The sequence below is a fragment of the Mytilus californianus genome, unplaced genomic scaffold (assembly GCF_021869535.1).
Source record: "Mytilus californianus isolate M0D057914Y unplaced genomic scaffold, xbMytCali1.0.p SCAF_28, whole genome shotgun sequence".
In the NCBI taxonomy this organism is placed as follows: Eukaryota; Metazoa; Mollusca; class Bivalvia; order Mytilida; family Mytilidae; genus Mytilus; species Mytilus californianus.
In genome coordinates, this window is record NW_026262677.1 from 2267460 (window position 1) to 2273275 (window position 5816).

Below are 5816 nucleotides of genomic sequence, written 5' to 3' on the forward strand. Positions count from 1 at the left end.
TTTTGGTCAGGAGATTAGGACTCAGATCAGGAGGTTTTTAATCGACATTAATTTTGTTGTAAATGTAACCGTGTGCTGTAAAAATGGTCTTTTAAAGTGTGTTTTCTTCAACTTTCCATCCAATTTATTACGTTTATAGTACCCTTGTACTTATAAAGTTTCTCCATCTTTATATTCTACATGTTCAATCTAACATTGTATTTTTCCAGTATGTTCTTTAAATTTTTTACTTCATATTCTATAAAACAATCATTGCAACCAGAACATTTGTTTAGCTATCTGCAAATAGTTTTTATTTTTTTTTTCTCTTGCAAATAGTTTTTATTTGCAAACTCAGAAAATCATTTTATCTGTAAAATTAGGGTCATAGTTATTATATAAATTTCAATTTAAGCCTTGAAAGGAAGTCTAGAATCCTCAAATAATTTTCAAATTATTATTTTTTTATTTGTCCTAAGACATTTAAAATCATTTAATAACCATCCTTTTATGATTATTTGTTCAATTTATATTTTATTTATATTCTTTTAAAAATTTTCATTATTAAAAGGAAAGTAACTTAAAACAGGATAAATCAAGGGAAGTAACCCAATAAATACACAGTTTTTGTTACACAACGGCAGTTAGCCTGAGGTAAAAATCGTTGATTACCTGTATGTTTGACACCCAAGCTGACAAGTGAAGCCATATAATTATGCATGTTAATTGATTTACAGGTAAAATATAACTTCAGGTAATGTCAGTTACACCAGATGCCTGAGATGATATGTTGGGCAGAAATTTTTCATTCATGAAAAATTTCATACACGGGATTTTTTCCTCTTCAACGGGAGGTCGGGAGGAGACCCCTGAAAACGGGATTATTGTACTCCCGTCGGGAGGTTCACATGTATGCCTATTCAAACCATATCATTATTATTTGCTTTTATATATAAATCAGAAATAACCAATTTAAAATGGAAAATGTTAAAGAAAAAAAAGGAAAAAAAAATCCCCCCCAATTTTTTGAACCCCCTTATGATTCATCACCCCCAAACTCAATCCCAGCTTTCCCTTTGTGGTATGGTACCTTGCAGTACAATTTCAGAGAGATTCATACACTTGAACACAAGTTATTGTCTGGAAACTAGAAAAATGCTTGTTTTTTGGCCCCTTTTTGGCCCCAAATTCCTAAACGTTTAGGGCAATTACCCCCAAACTCAATTCCAGCTTTCCCTTTGTGATATGGAACCTTGCAGTACAATTTCATAAAGATCCATACACTTACACACAAGTTATTGTCCTGAAACTAGAAAAATGCATGTTTTTTTTGCCCTTTTATGGCCCCTAATTACTAAAATTTTGAGGGAAAACCCCCAAAATCAATCCCAGCCTTCCCTTTGTGATATGGAACCTTGTAGTACAATTTCATAAAGATCCATACACTTACAAACAAGTTATTGTCATGAAACTAGAAAAATGCTTGTTTTTTGCCCCTTTTTGGCCCCTAATTCCTAAAATTTGGAGGAAATTACCCCAAAAATCAATCCCAATATTCCTTTTGTGATATGGAACCTTGTAGTACAATTTCATAAAGATCCATACACTTACAAACAAGATATTGTCATGGTCGTATAAAAATGCTTGTTTTTTGCCCCTTTTTGGCCCCCAATTCCTAAAATTTGGAGGCAATTACCCCCAAAATCAATCCCAGCATTTCCTTTGTGATATGGAACCTTGTGGTACAATGTCAGAGAGATCCATACACTTACACACAAGTTATGTCTGGAAGTTACAAAAATGCTTATTTTTGGCCCCTTTTGGCCCCTAATTCCTTAACTGTTAGTACCATAACCCCCAAAATCAATCCCCACCTTCCTTTTGTGGTATTGAACCTTATGGTAAAATTTCATTGAGATCCATTTACTTAAACTAAAGTTAGAGTGCGAAAACTAATGTGTATTCGGACGACGACGCCGGACAACGACGACGACGACGACGACGACGCCAACGTCATACCAATATACGACCACAAAAATTTTTTTGCGGTCGTATAAAAATCTGAAAATTTCTGTCTGACCAAATGACTTTTTGTCTGACATTTTGTTGGTCAGTCAAAGTTTGGGATAAACTGTTTTTAAGTTAAAAAATATAAGTTTTACGTTTTACAACAGTAAAATGACCCCTTGTCTGAGGGACAGTCCCTCATTAAAGGGATATCCCTCATTTGGGGGTTGTTCCCAACCTGTTATAATAGTTAAGAAAACCCATAAGACCACGCAGTCCAGGATAAATAATAATGTAAATCACTTGTACAAATGATTTCAAATCTGATCACTGCACAGAGTGATTTACATTAAATAATATAAATCACTTGTACAAATTAAATGATTTCAAATCACTACACAGTGGTTTTCATTATGGTCAGATCATATGTTTTCTTACCTCATATGAATTTGTACTATGCATGCTTTTTTAATGGACATTGTGACGTCAAAATGCATTCTTAATAGTAAGACAAGGGTGCAAACGCTGAAATGTCTCGCCTTCTTTACTAATCATTGATATCATGTTGATAGTCACAAATATAAAGCTTAACTACAACTATCACATAAACTTAACATGATCCAATAAAATGAGGTCAAGGTCATATAAACCAAACAAGAAATACATTTACACCTTACAATCATTCAATACACTAAATATAGTTTCTAAGAAACAGACTTAATCAAGTAAACTAAACATTGACCAATGAACCATGAAAATGAGGTCAATGTCATATCAGTGTTCTAGCTTGAATCTCAGGGCAGAAGGGTTGTCTGAAAGGGCACTTTAGCGTTATAACCCAGATTTTAAGGGCAATGTTGGACAGTGTATAAATCACCTTGAATATTGCTAGGCTCAGCTGGAGAACATTAGTTGTATGATATGAACCATGCCAGGCAGACATGTACAGCTTACAATGCAATTCTTCCATACAACAAGTATAGTCGACCTATTGCTTATAGTTTAAGAAAAACAGACCAAAACACAAAAACTTAATACTAAGTAATGAACCGTGAAAATGAGGTCAAGGTCAGATGGCATCTGCCAGTTGGACATGTACACCTTACAGTCCTTCCATATACCGAATATACTAGACCTATTGCTTATAGTATCCGAGATATAGACTTGACCACTAAAACTTAACCTTGTTCACTGATCCATGAAATGAGGTTGAGGTCAAGTGAAAACTGTCTGACGGGCATGAGGACCTTGCAAGCTACGCACATACCAAATATAGTTATTCTATTACTCATAATAAGAGAGAAATTAACTTCACAAAAAATCTTTACTTTTTTTTCAAGTAGTCACTGAACCATGAAAATGAGGTCAAGGACAATGGAAATGTGACAGATGGAAACATCGTAACATAAGGCATCTATATACAAAGTATGAAGCATCCAGGTCTTCTAGCTTCTAAAATATAAAGCTTTTAAGAAGTTAGCTAACGCCGCCACCTACTGATCACTATCCCATGTCGAGCTTTCTGCGACAAAAGTCTCAGGCTCGACAAAAAACCCAGGACCAGGATAAATAACAATGTAAATCACTTGTACAAATGATTTTAAATCACTGCACAGAGTGATTTACATTAAATAATATAAATCACATGTACAAATGATTTTAAATCACTGCACAGAGTGATTTCTATGATGGTACAAATGATCTTACTGCACAGTGATTTTTAATAATTTCATATAACATGCATAAATCTGAATGTTAGATTGTTAGATCAACAAGCATTCTGGGAGTATTGCATGGCAATATATAGTCCCCTACCCGTTAAAAAATCATTGTACTGGAACAAAATGCTAACTTGATCTGTAACTTGTCATAATAAAACTATATACCAAATATCAAATCAATATCTTCAAGCATGAAGAAAAAAAGTGTGGAAAACTGATTTGTCGGACTGACAGACAGAAGGACGGAGTGCAAACCTAAAGTCCCCTTCGACTTTGTCGGTAGTTAGCTATAGGGGACTTATAAAAACAACAAATATGAAATATGCATGATAATGTGATAGAACATTTAATGCCTAATGCAGTAATGGTTAATCACATAGTCTATATATGCAACTGTTTATCTGTTTATTTTCCTGAAACACATAGTACATGATATGCACAATTTATACAAATGCATGTACAAATGTAATAAACTATATAAAAAATACACTTGGAGATAAATATGCAAGTTATTTGTTTACCATTTCTGGCAAAAAAAAATTATCTTTGCATGTTACGAAGTTTGGTAAAACAGATCTGCTTTATTAAGTCTGTATTTATCAAATAAATATTTTATATTTCCGTTTGCAGTGTGAACTTATAATAAAAAAAGAACGCACAATGATTTCATATTTATTTTATCGTGCCAAAATTAATTTCTGACAAACATGCACTGGGGAAATTGTTTAAACTTTTTAAGTCGTCAGGAGTTAATCCCCTTTAAGTTAATACCATTCCCAAAAATCACTTGCTGAAATGATCTTTTGTACCTGAATAAAAAATATCACTCATTGGCGTGATTTCCAATCTTCAGAAGGTCCAAATTTCTGACCACGCGAGTACTTGCATTTCAATCGAGAGTACGTATATTTTTCAACGTCAAAACGTAGTTTAAATGTTGAAGTTTATCGGAAAAATATTCACAGTATCAGCAAAAATCTTATAAAATCCCCAGACTATTAATATTTCGAGGCTATTTTTAGTCATTTTCAATCAATTTTTGTAAACTCCTTATCTTGTCAATGTTTACAGTATTTTCCCACCATATCTTTGGAAAACCACGTGGTTTCCGCAAAATCTCGCGAGATTACAACGAGCTACAAATTACGGGAAATTCAAATTTTCAATTTTCTTTACCGATCGCTATGTTTCTATGCACAGGGGCGTAGCTGGCCTAAAATAAAGTGCAAGCATAAGAATTGTATCGCCGAGCGGAGCGAAAAATTTTGGGACCTTTTTATGCAGAAAATTATCATTTTTCGATCATTTTCCAGGTATGCCATGCTTATGAAATTCACATTACTCCTTATTAACATGGTTGTTTTCAAATATAAAATAAATTTTATATAACGGGAAGATCAGGCGACAAGTCCACCGAGGCGTTTATCAATAGAAGTGCAATCAATGGACACATGACCAACTCGGGAACAGATAAGACACAAAAGAACAAACAAAAACATTCAATATTGAAACCTAAATACAGATAAAAAACACGAGCCCTGAAAAAAAATGTGGCGACCTCCAGTGTTCCGGAAGGGTGAGCAGGTCCGGCTTCTTGCAAGACACCCGACCGTAGCGTTTATCACTACGATCATTTTCGAATCGAGGGAGGGGTTTCTACGACAACGGTAGAAGGTCACTTGAGACACAGATACCGGTTATACCCAAGGTGTATTATTAGTCTTTTAGACGAACGGACAATGGAAATACGAAATCAAACGGCGACTTTTAAGTCTTGACTTATAAGTGAGGGATATAAATCTAAGATGTTTGCAAGGTTATTGCATGTATTGAGCCTGTATTATTAAATGTTAATACTGCATGTAAGACTTATAGTATAGTTAATATCCAAAGTCCATACACCTATTTTTTGCCAAGGCAAATGATTGCAGAGCTCTCTCAGTGTCGATATTCATTTCTCTGTGAACATGTATGAGCGCCAACGAAGATAGTCTGTCCTGTACCATGGTTGAACGGAGATAAGTTTTTATGCCAGGCAAGGGGCTAAACGCGAGAAAGAAGACGCAGATACTCTTTCCGAATGGATTAAGGCTGTGAGGTCGTTGATAC

At 34.4% G+C, this 5816-nt stretch overlaps 1 long non-coding RNA gene across 1 annotated transcript; it reads right to left on the reverse strand.

Moving 5' to 3' along the window:
- Positions 1-314: 314 nt before the first annotated feature.
- Positions 315-2041, reverse strand: LOC127732818 (uncharacterized). Its single transcript, XR_007996443.1, has 2 exons — positions 1555-2041; positions 315-1393 (listed from the first exon to the last, which is right to left on the reverse strand). It is a non-coding gene; the product is annotated as an uncharacterized LOC127732818 (long non-coding RNA).
- Between the last annotated feature and the right edge of the window lie 3775 nt (positions 2042-5816).